Source organism: Alligator mississippiensis, chromosome 10 (genome assembly GCF_030867095.1).
Source record: "Alligator mississippiensis isolate rAllMis1 chromosome 10, rAllMis1, whole genome shotgun sequence".
NCBI classification, from domain to species: domain Eukaryota; kingdom Metazoa; phylum Chordata; order Crocodylia; family Alligatoridae; genus Alligator; species Alligator mississippiensis.
Window position 1 is genome coordinate 61,391,183 of NC_081833.1, and position 13,974 is coordinate 61,405,156.

At 40.1% G+C, this 13,974-nt stretch overlaps 1 protein-coding gene and 1 long non-coding RNA gene across 4 annotated transcripts in view; one reads left to right on the forward strand and one right to left on the reverse strand.

The window, feature by feature from the left end:
- Nucleotides 1-13,974, forward strand: part of CHST8 (carbohydrate sulfotransferase 8) — a 285,704-nt gene that overhangs the window by 196,101 nt on the left and 75,629 nt on the right. The gene's annotated exons all lie outside the window — the stretch shown is intronic.
- The window catches only part of LOC132243606 (uncharacterized), a 267,778-nt gene that overhangs the window by 138,999 nt on the left and 114,805 nt on the right, over nucleotides 1-13,974 (reverse strand). For both annotated transcript variants that reach the window (XR_009455293.1, XR_009455294.1), the window contains exon 2: nucleotides 7,626-7,885. This is a non-coding gene — a long non-coding RNA (uncharacterized LOC132243606). The remainder of the gene's footprint in view (nucleotides 1-7,625; nucleotides 7,886-13,974) is intronic.

The window sequence follows — 13,974 nt, forward strand, 5'->3', positions numbered from 1 at the left end:
TTGCTAGCTTCAGAAGAGAGCTGCTTTCAGGAAGTGAAAGGCAAAGGCATCTAATCACAGCTTAGCTACCGATAGGGTCACAGACTCTATGAAAAGAATTCAGAGTGCAAGACAGTGTGCCCAGTTGCATGCTGGAGCACACTGCACTATGAACTAAGAGCAGCCAGACTGCAATCCATTTAAGGTTCTTAAAAAGAATCCCAGACATTCTTTTACTGTCTGGCTCAAACAAAGGCTGATTTTGCTGCGAGTAAACAGGAAAAAATAATCCTTTTCTGAAATACCATGTTTTTAACAGCCCTTTCCCTTTTGATCAATAACAGGGATATTTTTAAAAGTGCTTTTGGCACTTGTGCCGCTAACTGCATCAGGAGTTTCTGAATCTCTCTCCCTAACATTTCAGTTGTTGAAAACTGTAAATGCTGAATCGTACCCTTCAGATAAGGTTCTGTTGTGGGTACTTGACATTTTCAGTATTAAACTGTGATTATATGAAACCCTAGCTGTGTCATCTACTCCACCAGGGGTGCTCAGCCTCCAGCCCCAGCATGTAGGGCCAGGCAGGAGCAGCACAATCCCAATCCCAGAGCAGGAGCAGCACAGGGCAGGAGCAGCACAGGGCCCAATCCCAGTACACCGGACCTTATTCCAACGTGTGGGGAAAGGAGCGGGAGGTGCAGGGCCTCAGGGCCTGATCCCAGTGTGCAGGGGTCCAGGGCACAATCCCAGCACATAGAGCCAGTGTAGATCTCTCCCAGTGTGCAGGGGCCAATCGAGGCTGCACAGGACCTATCCCAGGGTGCAGGGCTGAGCAGAGGCAGTGCAGAGCCCAATCCTGGCATGTGAAGCCCATTACAGCCCACATACCAGCCCTACACCTCTCATGTGGCCTATGGGGCCGTAAACTTGAGCACCACTGTACTATACTGCTGTAACAGGGAGGTCTGGCCCTTTAAGCATAGCAGATAGCCTTGGGGTAGGAGTCCAGTCCTGGGCTATTAAAAGCCCAAAGAAAGAGAGAGCAAGCAGCTTAAACCGGGGAAGGAGCTGTTTGTAGCCAGAGGCAGACTGAAATCCAGAGCAGCATACTTTTAGGAAGGGCCAATGCTGCAGGCCCCTCTCCTTCAACCTAGAGAAAGGCCAGGGGTTTTGCTTTGCTTGTTTATTTGTTATTTTGGGCAACAATTATTGTTTATATTGTTTGGGCTGGATGAGGGGCTCCCAGGGGAGCTAAGGCACTGAGGTCCAGTTAGGGACTATTGTTTGGACAGGCCAAGGGGCTGCTAAGGGGAGCAGGCACACCAACCTGCTTACAGCCACACAAGCCCAGCATCTGCGTTCCTGGAATTTCAAGCATTGCACCGGGTACATGATCCATTTGCATTCATATCAAAGGTTTCTTGATCAAATTGTTTTCTGGGGAATTAGAGAAATATCCTTACATTAAAACAGAGCATTTCATGTTGCTGTACAGAAATCTTTTTCAACAAATGCCAGAAGGCTGATCTATAACATATGTAAGCACATGAGGCCTGTGCTTCTAGCAAAGGATCTACTGAGGAACAGAAACAGAAGCAAAGTATATTCTTAAAACTGTATTTCATGCAGCAATTCCAAAAAGATCTGAAATTTTACTTACATTAGGACCTACAAGTTAGGATTCCAAGATACAGTCATTTGGCTCACAAACTCTCTCTCCTACCTAATAGACAAGACTCTGACAATATATAGAGATGAAAAACAGTCGCAAACAATGAGTGCTTATACACATGCTTAGGGGTGAGGGAGAGGGGTGTTTTAATTACAGCAATTCCCAGAAAGCCTTTCCAATTAAAACACTACAGCATCATGCTTATTAAAACCCTGCATGTTTAAAAATGGCCAGAGAATGTTTGAACTAAAGTTCATTCAACAAGCTTTAAAGTGCCCCAGTGGCCATTTTTAAGCCTGCAGTGGCTAATACATGCGGCGCTGCAGCAATACTAGAGTATTCCAATTAGAATGCGGTTAATTAAATCTGCTCTGATGCATCCTAACTAGAACACATCAGAGCATATGTATAGGCACCCAGAACATGCTCAGATGCAGTTATTAATTTTTGCATTGCAGGGCATCAGTAATTCAGTAGCAGTTTGGCAGGATAATGACAAATCTCAGACAGATCACTAGGCAGTCCAAGTTTTAAGTCTCGATATATGGTAGGCTTATCTATGCTTAAAGCTTGCTACATGTGTTCAGTCAAAACTAGAATGTGTTTGCAGTCACTCATTGGTCTGTCAGAGATAAAAAGGAAAAAGAAGGAAAAGAAAATTGCACAATGCAATTCTGTCAAGTTTGCAGTGAACAGTAGAAGGTCATATGGTTTCATAATCCTTCCCAGCTTCTCACAGTAATTAAAAAAAAATTATTTAAAAGGTTCCAGGGTTAGGGAGACAAGGAAAGAGAAATGGAAATCAAATTCCTCCCACAGCAAACAATATGAAGGACATGGGTTACTCTGGCTTCTCTACCACCAGCTTTTTAATCTTGACTCTACTTCCTCTATGGGCAGAAAGGCAGATACAGTTAGGGAAAAATCCAAGCAGCTGATAACCCCAAAGTGGAGATCCTGCTGGAAGAGGTACTGAATCAGCAGAGTATCTCTTGGGCAGCACCAGGAATATTGCAAAGTGAGAATAAAGTAATTTGTATTAATATCAGGCAGGAAATAATTTCCTGTCCACGGGACATTTTTAAGATGTTAACATTTTCCAGTCCCTGGTTGGGCAAAATTGAAATCTCAAACAGTCACAAATCAAACCAAATTTGGATTCCGTGAACTGAAGCATTTTTGTTTGATCTTTTGTTGTTGTTTTTACTTTTTTTAGTAGGAACTACTGTTTTGGGGGGTTTTTTAATAGTCATTTAAAAAGTCATTTAGAAAATAGTGACTGAAAGTCATTTAGAAAATAGTGAACTGTTCCATTTCAAATTTTTGTTTCCAAATCAGGAATTGTTTGGAGAAACTAAGCCTTTCCCAGCAGTCTGAGTTTCAATGACAATAAAAAGGTTTTCTTGGAAAAATCCAAACAATGTTAGCTAGCCAGCCTTGGAAGAATCCCCAACAGTGCCACCAAGACCACAAATGTACAGATTCACGCTTGCTTCTAATTGTTCCTGAAAACAGAAGCCTGGTCCTTAGTCCCCCTGCAACTACTAATTTGAATCCCAGCACATTATGCACATCCTAAATTGAGATCTGACCCATTTAGGGCAAAATTCTATTTAATTTAGTGCAGGACTGTCTAACTGGTGGACTGCACGGGGTTAATTTGTGGTCTTCTGCCCAGGTGCCACTTTCCCCACCATACCAGAGGTTGCTACCATGAGGAACCCACATGGCATATGGGCAGGGAGGCCCACAGCCCATATGGGTGGAGTTCACATGGCATGGGACCCTTTAGCTGCTCTGAAGATGGACAGCTCTGATCTAGTGGATGCCCAAAGTGCAATAACTGAGAATTACCCTTAAGCTGCACTAGGTGAAAGAGGATTTATTGTACCCTTTGTCTTCTCAGCTCTACATTGACATTACACAGTTGATTTGTAAGCCAGCCACTTGTAACCATAAAAATCAACTAGACTTCAAAATAACTTGCTGCACTCGCACATCAGATTTAAATTTTACTGACTCCCACAATGTATCTTATGCCCAAAACTAAATTTTCAGTTGTGCTTCATATCACAATAAAGCCCTATTTGAACAGTTAGAAATTAAGCCATGGTCCCATAAAAAAAAAAAAAAATCTATAGAAATTTTGACTTGAGCTTCAGTAGGATCACGATTTCCCTTCAGCATTTTACCCCAGTAAAATGTTGTATGGTGTGCAGTGAGATCTTTGGACTTCTGTTCTTCATCCCAGTGGATTGAAGAGCTAAAACTGTGTAGTTCCATTTAAATCGGGGTTGTTGGTTGTAGCCGTATTGGGGACATAAGAAGACAAGGTTCTGTGGGTAAATCTGATATTTTTTATTAAACCAACTAAAATAAATGGAGAAATTCTTCTTTGCAAGCTTTCGGGTACACATTTCTCCATCCATTTTAGTTGGTTTAATACAAGATATTAGATGTACCCAAAGAACCTTGTCTGCCTACTTACATTTAAGGTTTTTGGAGATGAAGGCATATGTTTCTCAGTGTTGTTTCAGCACTTTTTAAAATTTAATTCAACATTTTGATTGCTAATATACATACGTGAAATCTGATAATCCAGATGGTGCAGAATTATCCTACTATGGAGAATCAAAGTGGTTGATCCTTTTTACTCTTCAGACAAAAAGCTTCCTTGGGTTTTTATTTTAATTAAAAATACACTGATCTCCTGTATTACCCCTAGTATGACATCCACACATCATTCTTCTCAGTGGGCAGGTTTTTAATTTTATTTGAATCTATTAGAAATGTATTATGTGACCGTGAAGTAACCTACCCACTCCATTATTTATTCTGTTTGCACTCATACTGGATCATTGGGGGGGGGGGGGGGGGCTTAAGCAACAAATGGCTAATGGCTTTTGTAACAAAGGCAAATAAGGCTGGTTATTTCTTATGGCAAAACACTGGCTAAAGTTATGGCTCTGCCATGGCAAAAAATGCTTGTTAGCAGCCTCATCAGAATGCCATATACTACAGGCTCAATCTGTTTGCATTAATGCTTGTATATATGAGGAATTAGTGTACTGAGTCAAATGGACTTCAGCAGTATGATAGTGGTGGAAGTGCCTTATTCAAAGCTCATTAAAGTCTGCAGGTACCTTTCCACTGGTTTCAGTGGGTTTTGGATCAGTGCCGAAGTGGGAAGCCCATCAGATGCTAAAAATTTTTCTCTTTCACAGCATAGTTGGACCACCAACTATGCAGTGACAAGGCTTGCCTGCACAAAAATGTGGCACTGATTTCACTTCATTTTTAAATCTACATAGCTAAACCAATGCAGGTTTGACTTAAAGAAACTTATTTTGTCTTAGGTTAAATCAGTTAGGAACCTGTTTAAGATTAAGTTAAATTAGGGCATTCACACAAGGAGTCGGGCAGATATAACCAGAACTTTGGAAAGCAGTTCAAGTACAGCCGATATAACTGTATCCAGTCGGCCACACTAGGGCCACGGGCTTCAGTTTCGCTTTCTGCAAATGACGGAGAACATAGAACAAAGGAGAGACACTAAAAATCCCTAAGCACATCTTTTTAGTGAACAGGCAACTTGATTCATACGCTCAAGGGGCCACACTCTGAGGGCCAATCAAGGCCTCTTGGCTAGCTATCTTAAAGGAAAATGTGGAATAAATTTTCTTTACCTTCTCCTCTTTTCATATGCACGCATCTCTGCTATACTGCGTCTGTGATAGGCAGTGAAGAATGATTTTGTGAGGAAGACATCTTATTAAAATATTGCTAATATCCTCACAGCTTTGAAGATGTTCCTGATAGCTCCTGTCTAGTACATTTAAGTACATTTTAACTGGTAAGCCTTTCATTCCTCTTCTCTAGCCATCCTGCGTAATGGATAACATGCTTCATCAACACCCTGAAGAGCTCATTTGGAACCTTATACAAAACAGCTCCTACTACCTTCTACAAGGCTGTTATGTCATTGCCTTCAACAGAAGCTGGAACAGGCCCCCATACTGCAACATTTTTAGAGTATCTAAAAATGCCCATCAGAAAAAGGAGGTACACACGGGAAATTTTGCCAGGGTGCAGAGAGATGAACACATTATACAAACTAAAAGAGGAAGGGACTTACCATGCATCCGCTGATCCACTGCAACCGTTTGTTGCGTCTGCTCTGTCCTGCTTAAACGGAAACTTGCAGTTTGAAGAACTAGCAGTTTCTACACGAACAGCTAACTGGGACTGTTTACCCTTGAAGGAAACAACTGCCAGATTAGGATAATTTAGCTTTCACAGATGCATAAAGCAGATCAACTGATGCACAGTAACTACTTCTAGCCTTTTAAGTTGGTATAATGTGTTCCTCTGTCCGGCCCCTCAGTGAAGCTTTCTTCAAATGACAGAGAAAATAGACCATAGTTAACTGGAGAGAAGAGAATCTGGAATGGAACACACAAAGCAGAGGAAGATGAAAAGGAGCAGAAAGATATAACACTTAAATTGTGAACAAAATATGGGAGGAGCACTAATAAAGGTGTCAGAATTTACCTAAAGAAGGGCACAGAGACCAGAGGGTAAAAGGCTAATTAACTGTTAACCACACAAGCACCTCTTAAATGAAGAGGTAATTGTCTTAGGAGGCAAGAAAAAGACTTAAATAGAGACACAATAATGATATGTGGCAGATGAAACCCTTTGAAACAAATTTGTAAAGAATAAGATGACATTGTACAATACAAAGAATTAAAAAGGGAATGGGGCACTGGCAGGAGAGAAGGGAATTCAGAAATTACAAAAGGCAGCCTAGCAAGAGGAAAACCACAGGAAGGGATGCAAACGTACGATGTATTTAACATTCACTGTCCAATGTCTACAATGTCGCAGCATTGATGTTTGATGTCCCAGAGCTTTCCCTTTAAACTAAAGGGGAAATCAATTGGACCTCAATAGCAGAATTTTGGCTCTGCAGAACACAGCCTTAGGCAATGCTTACAAGTGAAATTCTTGCAGAAAGGGAAAGGCACACAGGTAATTTAAATCATGATCATGTAAAAATGAAGGAGGAAGCAATGATTCAGAGTAATCACCTTTAAGTACCTTGATATAACCAATATTTTTCTCTAAATTGCTCCATGTATTCTCTTATTCTCCCCTTCCCTCAGACACTAGGACATACAATTAGCATTTTTTAAAGAATGTTGAAGTTCATCAGTAAAACTATTACTTAATTTTTCTGTGGACCAGTGTAAGACCCACACAGACCTTAATATGTAGAGAGGGGAGATTTTATAAGAATGCCAAGGTCTACGCGGTAGTTAAATCTAGCTGTATTCAATGGAAAATATGAATAAAATAGAAATACAATGCTCATCGAAACTGTGTCAGCAGTCATGTATTTCACAAGATAATGCCTTGAGAATTAAATAATGTGCAAACTCATTTCCAAACAACCATTCTACCCCTTCCCCTTCCTTGCCAGTTCGAAAGTAAGGATCTCTTAATCCCGTAAATCAGCCTGGCACATTGGAAAGAAATTCATATGTAGTAGTCAGTGGGTGCAAATCCATGAATTCAGAGTAGTGGCACTTACTTATTATAGGCTATGTTCAGGCCTGGTCATAATAGATTTCCTCTGAAGGGAAAATAGTGTGGGTCACCACTGTAGTTTGACACCAAATGGAGTGGAGGCTGTCACAACACATTTGCACATCACTGCAGGTTATAGTGGTGCTGTGAACTATGAGTAAATTGAAAGCTCTGTACTAGTTCAGGAGAGCTGAAAAATGCATGGTGTTGACTTAAAGCTTGTGCATTTGTTTGGGGGGGGGAAGGTTGGGGGGAGGGGATGGACAAGCAAAGGGGTTTTGATCCCAAACAGTTAAGACTTGCAGGCATGGTTTTTTCATAGATAAAGATCTGCTGCAGGATATATTTTCATAGCTGTAGATGAGGCATTGTACACAATACTTACATGATTTGTGAAAGGGGATGTCCCTACTGACCCTGCTGGAAAGCAGACCTTCACTCTTCACAATAGCTCTTGTTATCTTTGATTCCAGGGAGCAAATTCAGCTTCACCTTCAGCAGGTGCAGTTCCATTAACGTCAGACGGCCACTTACGCCACATCTGAGTTTGGCCGCAGGTATCTAGATGTATTAGCATGCAGCACAGATGCACAATGCATTAGCACTGAAGCTTGGCCGTTAAAACTCAGAAGTACCAGCAGGCTTCTGTAAACAGAGAAATAGAATAGGCAATCTGGGTAAGCCAGGGATAGGAAAAGGAAATGGAGAATCTGTGAGCTTACAGTATGTGGACTTTTGAAGGCCAGGTTTCAATCCTGAAGAAAAAAAAAAAAATTTAAATTCTAATTGGCTTCAGAAACATAAAACAAAAAATAAATTAGAAGCAAGAAATACTACGGAAAGGTAACCTGCCTTCTCATGCGAGTCACTGATTCCTTGGAAAGAATGTTCAAAGGAAGTCCTACTTTCACACAATAAAAGCTATAAATATGTATTACTGGTGGGCTCCCTTCCATTTACTTTCACTTTTCCATTCAAGACTTTCTGTAAATTATACTGTAGTGCAAATTATTGGGCTTGAAGATACTAGATTGCTACATTTATTTCAAAAAGCTTCTGATAGACAATAGTGCTTGAATGTCAGTCTGTATCATTTGCCAATAGTCAGGGAAAAAATCTAGTTCTACTATGTTCTGAAAGCCAGCTACCTTGGTGGAATTTGGAGTAAACTATTTGTTATTGTCTCTATGAAACAATAAGAAATAGAAAGAGAATGATGTTGAGTTGTATGTGATGAAGGTCACATTATTTAATAGTCCTGCATATGCAATGTTGTGAATAACAGGAAGGGAGCAATAGTTGCTATGAACAATACAGAAGACTTGCACAGTACTTTGAATCCACCTGAAATTAAAAGTTAGTTCTAGAGCTATTTGAAACAATCATCCTCTGCTTGGAAATCATCTCGGATCTGGGGCAATTGTTTTCACACAGATCCAGTCCCTTCACTACCATGAAATTTATTTCCTGCCTACTAGCCATGCCTTTTGACTCACAGTCCAGAATCTGTTCTCACTATTTCTGTGTATTCAGAGGGTGACTGCTAAGCAACAGCACAAGTGAGAAGCTTGGTAGGCCTTAGTGTAAGATGGAGATAGAAGTGTTTCCCCTACTTCTACTGCCATCCCCTATAAGCTTTCCATGAAGATCCTATAAGGCCCTATAAGAAAATGGGCAACTTGTAGACAGCCTGGAAAAGATGAGATCCAGCATCTGAACTGGACAAGTAGTGCTCTGTGAAGGGCCCCCTGTAAATAATTCTAAGATATAACTATGTGAAAAAAAAATCACCGAAAGACATGAGTTCCCTGCAGCCAAAGCAACAGGGTGGGTGTGTTGCAAACCTCTGCAAATAGAGCCTGCAGCAATCCATTACTGCAGGAGAGTGGTCCATCTCTAAGCAGAGGCCCCATAATTCATACCCATTCCAAAAATAAAAAGTGTAACTAGAAAAGCAGCACTTGCACAGAACAGCACACACAACCATCATCCCACTAGGCGTTTTGGGGGTCCAGGCTCCAGTGGATGTCTCCTAAAAGACAATCCTGCACTGAAGGCAACAGAGAATAGACAAGCTGTCCTGCTTTTCCCACACTACTGTTCTGACATGGCTCTGAAAATCTGAAATGTTTTTGATCAGATCAAGCACTGCAACAAGGAACTGTTGCTCAGTCTCCAGTCCCCTGGGAGAAGATATAAAAAAAACAAGTACAGGTTAGGTTGCCAGAACTGTCATTTTACCATGTTGTTTTATTTAACACAGATTTATTAATTCACATTAAACCTTCTATAGAGGAGGAAACAGGCACTGAAAACTTTTCTAGCTCTTAGGGCGGCTACCTGCCTGCTGTAGAACATTACCGTGAGGACACAGTCGTCTCACAGGCACCAGGAAGGTTTCTAAGGTGAACCACAAAGCTTATTTAGAATCTTTTCCATTATTTAAAAATGCCAGGTAAGTAACCGAATATCTGCCTCGGGCTAAATCTTATCTACAGAGAAACTGCAAGATATTTGAACATGAATCCATGGTTCCTTTACACAAGCATGCGAGTATTAGCATTAGCATGTGACCCAATCCCTGCGCACTGCCTGAGCAAACTGGGCTTGTTGGGGAGCTTCTATTGGCTGTGCAAGAGGAAAGGAAGAATTCAGCCTTCAGCATGCTCAGCAGCCACCACTGAACCTTATGGGTGCATCCCCTACCACTTCCACAAAACACCCCCCCATACACGTGCACACACATACACGTCCTACTAAAAGCCAAAGGAAGCCTGGTAAAGCTGAGCTCTCTGATGCATACAGTTTACAAAACTGCTGTACACATTTTGCTTTTTCCTTATCCTTTTTGTCCCACCTTCTTGACTGCCTTGAAGGTGCAATGTGGGCTAATAAAAAAGAAATTTCAGTTTCGAGTCAGTGTCCTTCAGCTAGGTTGAAGAGTTTAGATCACCTTAAATGGGCAAAATGATCCTGATGAGACATAACTGTAAAGTACAAACTTCTTGATTACGCTCACACAACTTAGAACATTACATTTCACTTAAGTTGTTCACGGTCACTAAATATTGAAATCTGCTCAAACACATCACCATTTTCAATCATTCCCATGCAAAAGGGTTTCCAGCTCCTCTGAGCTTCTCTTCCTGAGTGACAGGGGCTTATGTTACAGCAGATTAAATTCCTCATGTTCTTGGAGCTTAAAAACAAGCCTCTCAATAAAGACAAATTCAGTGCTAACCTCTCCCCCTTTTCCATGTCTTCCGCTGATAATTTGCTGGATTGTGGCAGCATAATACGTATTGTAATGAGAGTAACCGAGGAAAAATATCCACTGACCACCCCATTTCTTTAATTCTGAGGCAGGAAATATTAACATTATTCTCTAGTACTCTGCACTTTGAGTCATTTACACTTATTCAGAGTGGGTGTTGTCAAGTACTACTGCTCTGCCTTGATGGAGTACAGCACCCTCTCTGCATAGGCATCAGCACAAAGATTTGAGGCAGCAGCAAAGCAGGCCCACATAATTATCATTAGCTTTATGGCTTTGACATGTTCCTTGAGAAATCCTGAAGTGCTCTTTTGGAGCAGCTCAAGATCCATAACTGCTCAGAAGACATGGAAAATGGAAAGCCGGTCTAATAACAGGCTTAAGTGTGCAGCAGAAAGACAGAAAACCAGACAGTCAAGTGAGGAGTTTAAAGGGATAGAACTTAAAACAGAAAGTTAATGGGACATTTTGATTTTTTGGAGATGAAAACGTAGTTGGGAATTAACAAACGAGTAACCACTGGAACATAGAGACAATCCGCTTCACCCTGAGGACAGAGTACCCCCTACTCAGCACCCCGTACCCCGTCAGCTGGATGGAGCTTTTCCAAAGCCCGCTAACACTGCACTTGTTTTACTAATGATGGTGTACCCATGTCCAAGGATTTAGGGGAACCCGAGCTTCGCTGCTAAAAGGCACAGTGCATGACCCACTAACCCATCAACAGCAGGATGTCCGAGAGGACCCAGTAAAGGACAGGGAAGTACTTTCAAACTACTTTTTCATTAAGGGAGCATCTCCCATCCTCCATCCAATGCTATACAGCATTTAATTATCCAGCACTCTCCGTATGATGATTTAAGTGCGCGAAGTCTCATAAATACCCTCAAGATTAAATATTGAAATACCCACTTTACAAAAAAGGAAAGAAAGGCAGAGACAGCTTACTGGTAACTAACTGGCCTACCCAAAAGCCAGAAGAAACAAATTCCTCTCAACCACAAGCCCATGGACTACTGCAGGCAGCACAGTTTGCACACCTTTATTTGATTTTTTTTGATCAGCCTTTGTAACTTAAAAGAAAATTGCATTTTCAGTACTTTTTTCCAATAACGTACAGATGATAAAACATATTGCAAAGTCTACATTTATTAACCTTCTTGCAGCATCACACAAATCATAAAACAATTCAGTTACAAGCAGTGGATTTACTTGTGTCCTCAGCAGTTGGGAGATATAGCTGTATCGTAAAATATATTCTCTAATTTGTTTTAGGGGTTTAATCATGATCTGTCATTTCAAATTTCACTGGCATTTGGATACTACTAAGTTTTTGTAATATTAATAACATCATCATCTTCATTAGTATGCAAATCTATACCATCTGACAAGCTCCTGTTCTCTTCCATGAGCTCCTTTGTTGTTGCGGCCTCATGAATTTCATTATGAAACTAGATTATTATCAAACACTAGTAAGGGGGGTATAGAGGGGAATGGAGAGAATGATGTGGAAATTATAATCTCTTATTTTAATAATGAATCCAGCTTCATATTGCAGTTTGTTTTCTTACAACAGATGCTGCTGATAGAAAATGGAGCAAAATGAAAAAGATTAAAGAAATAATTTCAGAAAGTAACCTTTCCAGCAGATGTCATTGGTGGGGCTGGCTGGAAGGAAGAATAGGTTCCCCAACGCTTTGTCTCATTTAAATTTCAGATGACAGCCATGCTTCCACCCATATGTTTTGATGATTCATAGCTTCGTTATGTGTGGAGAAGCATGAACCCAAAGAAAAAAAATCCCTGCAGTTCAATAACTGATGGCCATTTGTCCTCCAATTAAACTGATATCAAAGGATCCTCCAACTCAGAAGTGCAATTAAAATAATTATTTTTTCTTAAAATGCTAACTGCACTGGGGCTGTAGTAGTTAGCCCAATTCATCAAGTATAAAAAGGAGCTTATGGAAGCCAAACATTCCTCCCCATCCTCCAAACCAACAAACACTCCATCTTTCTCTAATCCTATTTTATAACATTGGGCCTATGGTCTTTACTTGAGTGGCTAACAATTTCACATGCCCTGTTATTTTTCTGGTCCCATCGCTTTTTCTGCCCACTTGTTTTCTCATTACACTATTACATCTTGTTTTAGATTGCAAGCTGTTTATTATATGCCTGTGCAACCCCTAGCAGTATAGTACTTGCCATCTTTATGCACGACAGAAAGGTTAAAGGGATAATACTAATAACTTTGCTGATTTCAGGGGGAGTTTTGCCAGACAGAACTGCAGAATGAGGGCACCAGCAATAGTAAAACAATCTAGCACCTATATATAGTCTTCACATCACAGTCTTCACATCATTCTGTACTTCAAACCCTGCCTCATACCTGAAGGCCCCTCTACTTGAAAAGCTAAGTTAGTACTTCAGACATTCCTTGAGTCCTTGACTGTCTATGCAGAAAACGTACTGGTAAACAATGTTACTCATATTCTAGAGGATCAACATAGGCAGTTTTACCAGGATAACTATAGTGGTAGCTCCCTATGTCGGAAAAGACCTTTGCAACTCAGTCATACTTGGGGCCTTTCATATAATTATGAAGGCTAGGTACATACTCTCCTTTCAGGAAACCTTAGAACTGTATCTGATTCCACATACAGACAAGTCTTCCAGAACTGAAGAGGCTTGAAGCCAACTCTTCTTTAGAAATTAAACGGGGGGTCCGTAGAGTTGCTCTAAGATCTAAAATTCTAAGACCAAATATTATTTAATACAGAATGTTTTCTCTGCTGTAAATTTTCATGCGATGCAACTTGTTTGTGGAACATTCTTATTAAATGGGTTATCATTTTCTATTCATTTTTCTAAGGCTTTCCATAAGGGTCCATCTGTAGAACTGTATCCAAAATCTCATATATTGATACATCCATACATCTTGGTCCAACAAAAAGTTATATTTTCTTCTTTTCCTAACCTTACCATAGCACATTTTGGTTACAGTTAACTAAGGGGCATCATTTTCTTTTTCATGAAGTTATGATTATAGGTAAATAATGTGTACCAAATGTATCTATCTTGATTGCATCATTTTCTGCCAATGTCAACTGTTGCTGATTAGTACAATAAACTGTTACATTACTTGCTTTTTTAAAATATGGAATATATTTTAATAATGAGAAAATAATTTATTCCAAAATCCTTTCAAGTATTAGTACAATTCATCTACAGCCAAGCCACACTGTTTATCACATATCAAATCCATGTGAAAGATTAGTACATTTTACAAAGATAACATATTTTAAAAAGATACAGTGTATCACATATCAAAAACAAATGTTTTAATATGCTGTGTTTTATGACCTGCACTAGATTAAGATTTCTTTAGCTTTTGTTGTTCCTAAGAGTATATGGTAAATATTTAGTATTTAAAAATGCAAAGTAGCAGTTCATTGCCA